A 9,399-nucleotide genomic window follows, 5' to 3' on the forward strand; every position below is an offset into this window, starting at 1 on the left:
AACCTGAGGCTCATATATTATCCCTTGTGTGTGTGTGTGTGTGTGTGTGTGTGTGTGTGTGTGTGTGTGTGTGTGTGTGTGTGTGCGTGCGTGCGTGCGTGCGTGCGTGCGCGCGCGCGTGCGGTGTGTGTGTGTGTGTGTGTGTGTGTGTGTGTGTGTGTGTGTGTGTGTGTGTGTGTGTGTGTGTGTGTGTGTGTGTGTGTGTGTGTGTGTGTGTGTGTGTGTGTGTGTGTGTGTGTGTGTGTGTGTGTGTGTGTGTGTGTGTGTGTTTGTGTGTGTGTGTGTGTGTGCTATTTCATCCCTGCCATTCAAATAGAATGTATTGACAGTGAACCTCAGAAATGTCCTTTAGCCACTACAGTCAGCACAGTGAACTGGTATGGTCATAGGCAAAATGTCATGCAGGTGAAAGAGGACCCAAAAGCGACTTGGCGAAAACAGAGTCTTTAATCCAGTAAAGTAAATACAATCAAAAAAACACAACTTTCACTCGAAATGACGAGGACAAACTGGAGACTCGATCTTGAACAGCAGGTGAACAGCAGGTTGCCTCGGGAAGGCACTTGAACCAGACAGACTCAGACACCTGCTCACCACGCAGCATCTGAGGAAAACACGACACGACAGGGCGATACACAAACACAGCACGGTGAATTCTAGACAAGGAACCGACAGGACAGAAACGAATAACAAGGAGAGAAATAGGGACTCTAATCAGGGAAAAGGATCGGGAACAGGTGTGGGAAGGCTAAATGATGATTAGGGGAATAGGAACAGCTGGGAGCAGGAACGGAACGATAGAGAGAAGAGAGAGCGAGAGAGTGAGAGAGGGAGGGGGAGAGAGAGGGATAGAAAGAGGGAAAGAACCTAATAAGACCAGCAGAGGGAAACGAATAGAATGGGGAGCACAGGGACAAGACATGATAATAAATGACAAAACATGACAGTACCCCCCACTCACCGAGCGCCTCCTGGCGCACTCGAGGAGGAATCCTGGCGGCAACGGAGGAAATCATCAATGAGTGAACGGTCCAGCACGTCCCGAGACGGAACCCAACTCCTCTCCTCAGGACCGTAACCCTCCCAATCCACTAAGTATTGGTGACCCCGTCCCCGAGAACGCATGTCCATGATCTTATGTACCTTGTAAATAGGTGCGCTCTCGACAAGGACGGGAGGGGGAGGGAAGACGAACGGGGGTGCGAAGAAAGGGCTTAACACAGGAGACATGGAAGACAGGATGGACGCGACGAAGATGTCGCGGAAGAAGCAGTCGCACAGCGACAGGATTGACGACCTGGGAGACACGGAACGGACCAATGAACCGCGGAGTCAACTTACGAGAAGCTGTCGTAAGAGGAAGGTTGCGAGTGGAAAGCCACACTCTCTGGCCGCAACAATACCTTGGACTCTTAATCCTGCGTTTATTGGCGGCTCTCACAGTCTGTGCCCTGTAACGGCAAAGTGCAGACCTCACCCTCCTCCAGGTGCGCTCACAACGTTGGACAAACGCTTGAGCGGAGGGAACGCTGGACTCGGCAAGCTGGGATGAGAACAGAGGAGGCTGGTAACCCAGACTACTCTGAAACGGAGATAACCCGGTAGCAGACGAAGGAAGCGAATTGTGAGCGTATTCTGCCCAGGGGAGCTGTTCTGCCCAAGACGCAGGGTTTCTGAAAGAAAGGCTGCGTAGTATGCGACCAATCGTCTGATTGGCCCTCTCTGCTTGACCGTTAGACTGGGGATGAAACCCGGAAGAGAGACTGACGGACGCACCAATCAAACGACAGAACTCCCTCCAAAACTGTGACGTGAATTGCGGGCCTCTGTCTGAAACGGCGTCTAACGGGAGGCCATGAATTCTGAATACATTCTCGATAATGATTTGTGCCGTCTCCTTAGCGGAAGGAAGTTTAGCGAGGGGAATGAAATGTGCCGCCTTAGAGAACCTATCGACAACCGTAAGAATCACAGTCTTCCCCGCAGACAACGGCAGACCGGTAATGAAGTCTAGGGCGATGTGAGACCATGGTCGAGAAGGAATGGGGAGCGGTCTGAGACGACCGGCAGGAGGAGAGTTACCCGACTTAGTCTGCGCGCAGTCCGAACAAGCAGCCACGAAACGGCGCGTGTCACGCTCCTGAGTCGGCCACCAAAAGCGCTGGCGAATAGACGCAAGAGTGCCTCGAACACCGGGATGACCAGCTAACTTGGCAGAGTGAGCCCACTGAAGAACAGCCAGACGAGTGGAAACAGGAACGAAAAGGAGGTTACTAGGACAAGCGCGCGGCGACGCAGTGTGCGTGAGTGCTTGCTTAACCTGTCTTTCAATTCCCCAGACTGTTAACCCGACAACACGCCCATAAGGAAGAATCCCCTCGGGATCAGTAGAAGCCACAGAAGAACTAAACAGACGGGATAAGGCATCAGGCTTGGTGTTCTTGCTACCCGGACGGTAAGAAATCACAAACTCGAAACGAGCGAAAAACAACGCCCAACGAGCTTGACGGGCATTAAGTCGCTTGGCAGAACGGATGTACTCAAGGTTCTTATGGTCTGTCCAAACGACAAAAGGAACGGTCGCCCCCTCCAACCACTGTCGCCATTCGCCTAGGGCTAAGCGGATGGCGAGCAGTTCACGGTTACCCACATCATAGTTGCGCTCAGATGGCGACAGGCGATGAGAAAAATAAGCGCAAGGATGAACCTTATCGTCAGCCTGGAAGCGCTGGGATAGAATGGCTCCCACGCCTACCTCTGAAGCGTCAACCTCGACAATGAATTGTCTAGTGACGTCAGGAGTAACGAGGATAGGAGCGGACGTAAAACGTTCTTTTAGAAGATCAAAAGCTCCCTGGGCGGAACCGGACCACTTAAAACACGTCTTGACAGAAGTAAGAGCTGTGAGAGGGGCAGCAACTTGACCGAAATTACGAATGAAACGCCGATAGAAATTAGCGAAACCTAAAAGCGCTGCAACTCGACACGTGACCTTGGAACGGGCCAATCACTGACAGCTTGGACCTTAGCGGAATCCATCTGAATGCCTTCAGCGGAAATAACGGAACCGAGAAAAGTAACCGCGGAGGAGACATGAAAAGAGCACTTCTCAGACTTTACGTAGAGACAATTCTCTAAAAGGCGCTGTAGAACACGTCGAACGTGCTGAACATGAATCTCGAGTGACGGAGAAAAAATCAGGATATCGTCAAGATAGACAAAAACAAAGATGTTCAGCATGTCTCTCAGAACATCATTAACTAATGCCTGAAAAACAGCTGGCGCATTGGCGAGACCGAACGGCAGAACCCGGTACTCAAAATGCCCTAACGGAGTGTTAAACGCCGTTTTCCACTCGTCCCCCTCTCTGATGCGCACGAGATGGTAAGCGTTACGAAGGTCCAACTTAGTAAAGCACCTGGCTCCCTGCAGAATCTCGAAGGCTGATGACATAAGGGGAAGCGGATAACGATTCTTAACCGTTATGTCATTCAGCCCTCGATAATCCACGCAGGGGCGCAGAGTACCGTCCTTCTTCTTAACAAAAAGAACCCCGCCCCGGCCGGAGAGGAAGAAGGCACTATGGTACCGGCGTCAAGAGACACAGACAAATAATCCTCGAGAGCCTTACGTTCGGGAGCCGACAGAGAGTATAGTCTACCCCGAGGAGGAGTGGTCCCCGGAAGGAGATCAATACTACAATCATACGACCGGTGAGGAGGAAGGGAGTTGGCTCGGGACCGGCTGAAGACCGTGCGCAGATCATGATATTCCTCCGGCACTCCTGTCAAATCGCCAGGTTCCTCCTGAGAAGTAGGGACAGAAGAAACGGGAGGGATGGCAGACATTAAACACTTCACATGACAAGAAACGTTCCAGGATAGGATAGAATTACTAGACCAATTAATAGAAGGATTATGACATACTAGCCAGGGATGACCCAAAACAACAGGTGTAAACGGTGAACGGAAAATCAAAAAAGAAATAGTCTCACTGTGGTTACCAGATACTGTGAGGGTTAAAGGTAGTGTCTCAAATCTGATACTGGGAAGATGACTACCATCTAAGGCGAACATGGGCGTAGGCTTCTCTAACTCTCTGAAAGGAATGTCATGTTTCCGAACCCATGCTTCGTCCATGAAACAACCCTCAGCCCCAGAGTCTATCAAGGCACTACATGTAGCACCCGAACCGGTCCAGCGTATTTGGACCGACAAAGTAGTACAGGATTTTGATGGAGAGACTTGAGTAGTTGCGCTCACCTGTAGCCCTCCGCTTACAGATGAGCTCTGGCTTTTACTGGACATGAATTAACAAAATGTCCAGCAACTCCGCAATAGAGGCACAGGCGGTTGGTGATCCTCCGTTCCCTCTCCTTAGTCGAGATGCGAATCCCTCCCAGCTGCATGGGCTCAGTCTCTGAGCCAGAGGAGGGAGATGGTTGCGATGCGGAGCAGGGAAACACCGTTGATGCGAGCTCTCTTCCACGAGCCCGGTGACGAAGATCTACCCGTCGTTCTATGCGGATGGCGAGAGCAATCAAAGAGTCCACATCTGAAGGAACCTCCCGGGAGAGAATCTCATCCTTAACCACTGCGTGGAGTCCCTCCAGAAAACGAGCGAGCAGCGCCGGCTCGTTCCACTCACTAGAGGCAGCAAGAGTGCGAAACTCAATAGAATAATCCGTTATGGACCGTTCACCTTGGCATAAGGAAGCCAGGGCCCTAGAAGCCTCCCTACCAAAAACTGAACGGTCAAAAACCCGAATCATCTCCTCTTTAAAGTTCTGGAACTTGTTAGAGCAATCAGCCCTTGCCTCCCAGATAGCTGTGCCCCATTCTCGAGCCCGGCCAGTAAGGAGTGAAATGACGTAAGCAACCCGAGCTCTCTCTCTAGAGTATGTGTTGGGTTGGAGAGAGAACACAATCTCACACTGCGTGAGAAAGGAGCGGCACTCAGTGGGCTGCCCGGAGTAGCAAGGTGGGTTATTAACCCTAGGTTCTGGAGGCTCGGCAGGCCAGGAAGTAACAGGTGGCACGAGACGTAGACTCTGGAACTGTCCAGAGAGGTCGGAAACCTGAGCGGCCAGGTTCTCCACGGCATGGCGAGCAGCAGACAATTCCTGCTCGTGTCTGCCGAGCATGGCTCCTTGGATCTCGACGGCAGTGTAACGAGCGTCTGAAGTCGCTGGGTCCATTCCTTGGTCGGTTCCTTCTGTCATGCAGGTGAAAGAGGACCCAAAAGCGACTTGGCGAAAACAGAGTCTTTAATCCAGTAAAGTAAATACAATCAAAAAAACACAACTTTCACTCGAAATGACGAGGACAAACTGGAGACTCGATCTTGAACAGCAGGTGAACAGCAGGTTGCCTCGGGAAGGCACTTGAACCAGACAGACTCAGACACCTGCTCACCACGCAGCATCTGAGGAAAACACGACACGACAGGGCGATACACAAACACAGCACGGTGAATTCTAGACAAGGAACCGACAGGACAGAAACGAATAACAAGGAGAGAAATAGGGACTCTAATCAGGGAAAAGGATCGGGAACAGGTGTGGGAAGGCTAAATGATGATTAGGGGAATAGGAACAGCTGGGAGCAGGAACGGAACGATAGAGAGAAGAGAGAGCGAGAGAGTGAGAGAGGGAGGGGGAGAGAGAGGGATAGAAAGAGGGAAAGAACCTAATAAGACCAGCAGAGGGAAACGAATAGAATGGGGAGCACAGGGACAAGACATGATAATAAATGACAAAACATGACACAAAATGTCATCTTTCCCAGGCCTACTCTACTGTGCTCTCCACATCAGGTATTGATTGGACATGATCATGGGAGAAGTAACAGTCCAATTACCTCCAATGGCCAGCCTAACCTTCAAAAGAAATACCAAGCAGCAAACAGGCTGCTGTTGTAAATGTCATGAACTTTGAAAAGACTGAGGCAAGTTTTGCCACAGCATTTACCAGGCAATGTCAAGCAGTACATGATGCGAACCATTCCAATGGATTCATTGTTTCATTTCGTCAAAACCTTCACTGTCAGGACAGCTTTTGAATAAAAAAGCATTTAAGGAGTCATTATTTTCAGAGTTGATACCGGTTTACTGAAACTTCTTTTACCTTACCAGACAGGAAATCCCATTGTGATTTCAAGGAGGACCCGAAACTTCATGACCTTTACAGAATTGATGTCTGCTCTCGGGCAGTGTTAAATAAACAACTGGTAAAAGAGAGAAGTGAAGAGGGTTGAACAGTCCCAGGGTGCTGTATACTCATCTCTGAAAATGATATTGGTCATGAGACATCAATAATGGAAAAATGGTTGCGGGCACTAAAACTTCTAAGATGAGAAAAAGCCTGTTCAAATCATCTTAAAAGCCAGGCTTATACATAAAACTTTGACATATTTTTGTTGTCCATTAGCTGACGTCTGGGAGGAAATGTATGGGGAAATTTACAAGGGCACACGGCGAGACCGAGATGCAGACACGGGAGGCAGATGGTTTGAGTCTTTGATATTTATTACATCCAAAAGGGGTAGGCAAGAGAATGGTAGTGAACAGGCAAAGGTCAAAACCAGTTCAGAGTCCAGGAAGTACAGTATGGCAGGCAGGCTCGAGGTCAGGGCAGGCAGAATGGTCAGGCAGGAGGATACAGAGTCCATAAAACAGGCAATGGTAAAAACCGGGAGGACTAGTAAAAGAGAATAGAAAAGGCAGGCGCACGGGAAAAACACGCTGATTGACTTGGAACATACAAGACGGACTGGCACAGAGAGACAGGACACACAGGGATATATACACCAGGGATAACAAGCGACACCTGGACGGGTGGAGACAATAACAAGGACAGGTGATACTGATCAGGGTGTGACAAAATTACCTGAACTCTTACCTATTCTCTATCCGAAGTTCAAGCTTCAACTGAGCTTGGAATTATTTTTTAGACAGACTTGCAGTTTATTTTGCTGATTGTCTGCTGTCCTATAGGCAACTTTATCATGCCTTGTAATATTTGACTTATGTGGTGTTGGCCTTTCATACAACCTACTGTACAGTAGATTATGTCATGTCAGAATTCACCACACAGTAGGTCACTCCAGAGGCGTACCATCCCTAATGATTTTAGCATTTGGGAGGTTCCCACTTATAAACCAGATGTTTCAGCTTGAAAATATGAGTGTTACTCAGTTCCAATTTACATCTACTGTAGCTGATCAGAGGAGCATCGGTTGAGGACTGAACTAACCGTTTCTGCAGTCCTTATACCAAATGAGTTGCAACTCATCTTTCTCTCTGCACATTCACATGAACTTAGTTCAGATGACAGGCCAGGTATATTTAGATATTTGTGGCAGGCAATGATTAGCCAGCTTGTTCAGTGTTGGTTTGGTTCTGACAGCAATTATACAGAAACTGGAGACAGAGCTTTTTCTCAAAACAGGAAATTCAAAGTATGTGGATTGATATTCAATGTTCACTGTCTTTTACTTTAGAAGAAGTATACTGATGATTTCCACGATCCAGCATATACATGGTCGCATAATTGTATGTAGTTCTCTAAATGAATGTAACACTGTCGGGTGCACGATAAAACTGGTGACCAATGCACTGCAGGGAAATGTAACCATTTTAATAAATATGTAAGTCCCCCCCCCCCCCCCTCAGCAACTTGGATTCTTCCGTATAAAAGTTAATAGTCTTGTGGTATTTATAGATGATTTTATCGGAGACATCACCTTCTCTCTCCTCCTAAGGCAAAGCTATAGAGGATAATGAGGATGTTTCTTTTCTCCGTAGTACAATAAGGAAGCAATATGGATGATTTATATGGTGGCAGCAATAACCCCCTCTCTAAGGAACTCTCATTAAATGCAGGGGATGGCATGTGGGCAAACCTCTACGTGCATCAATAGTGCATGAATCCCTAGAATTCCCCAAGGCCTTCCCTGAGAACACATATTTGCTATTCTTTACCTCAAGGGGATATTGGGATATTTGAAATCAAAAGGTGTACAAAATGAATGCAGATATTTCCCAGACGGGAGTGATAGTGGATAACACATTTGTTATTGAGAGGTCTGGAAGGGAAGCTGTGTGGATGTTGCGGCTTCATAGTTGATGTGCTCTCCACCTGACAGGCTGAACGCCACACTAACGAAGACCAATGCCATTAAAACTGCTGCAGAAAGTCTCATCGCCTTTGATCCTGTCAAGCCCTGTACGTGCAGAGAGAAGAAAATACAAAAACGTATATGGATACACACACACCATGGTAGAGTGAAACCTATTTTGATCCTCTGCATTCTTTAGAGACCCCCACACCTAACGGTGTAAATAAGAATCTATTTTCAGGTTGATTCCAGAGTTCAAATGTTTGTTGGTGAATGTTTCTGCGATATGTCTCTCAATAGGCTTTCCCTGGACTGTGGCCCCTCTTAACCCGAACAGGAAACGCTCTACCTTGACTCGTCTCATTTCTAAGTAAGCTGCCTCACCTAGGAGAAAGGTCCGTCTCAGGACAGGATTTCAGTAGCCCAGTGTGGCTAATTAGCAACAAGCTGCAACGTTGGAGGATACCAGCTCCCTGGATAGCTACAGTACCACCAGCCATGGGTAGACCGCTGGAGGTCACGGCCAGCTTGTCCCAGATTCATGCATGTGTAGCCATTTGCATTCTCTTGTACTCATACCCCTCTGCATCCCCTCAGGATCGTATACAACTCAACTGACAGTGTGCTGTATAGTATGTACTGGATGTACTGTACTGGATATTAGGATGTGCTCAGTGCCAGATACATTTAATGATTGGGTAGATATTGATCCCATTCACATATCTTGTTTTGCATGCGGACAGATCCTTCCGTCATTACTGATAGTCAAAGCAGTTTTAATTGCCGTATATTTGAATGCTCTGACGGTATTCCAGCTGTTTGTATTAGTCTTTCTCGAACGTGCTTCACAGATATTGGTTACAATTGATTTGATGCATCTTTTATCTACTCTGATTTCCTCTTGCGGAGACCTTTAAATAACTACTTTTCATTTATGCTAATCAATATCATTCCAATCACGTATTGCTTTCCAAGCACACGTATAATCATGAAATTCTCAGTTGTATTTAAAAATGACTACCTCGGGCCTATTTGTTTGATGCTGGGATTCCCTGGGATTTACTCTAGTAACAATGCCAAGGACATGCTCATTTGAATGTCCATTTATCTGACCGGTGCTCTCACCCCCCCAAAAATGATTCTCACTTTTAAATACCAGCTTGCAAACCAGTCTTCAATGTCTTGTACAGAATGATTTTCTCACATTTCATAGCTTCACACCACCTGTGTTCTGCCTCCTGCCCACCCTATCTGTCTCTCTCACACCCCAGACGATAAGGAG

This window comes from Oncorhynchus gorbuscha, linkage group LG26 (assembly GCF_021184085.1).
Source record: "Oncorhynchus gorbuscha isolate QuinsamMale2020 ecotype Even-year linkage group LG26, OgorEven_v1.0, whole genome shotgun sequence".
NCBI classification, from domain to species: domain Eukaryota; kingdom Metazoa; phylum Chordata; class Actinopteri; order Salmoniformes; family Salmonidae; genus Oncorhynchus; species Oncorhynchus gorbuscha.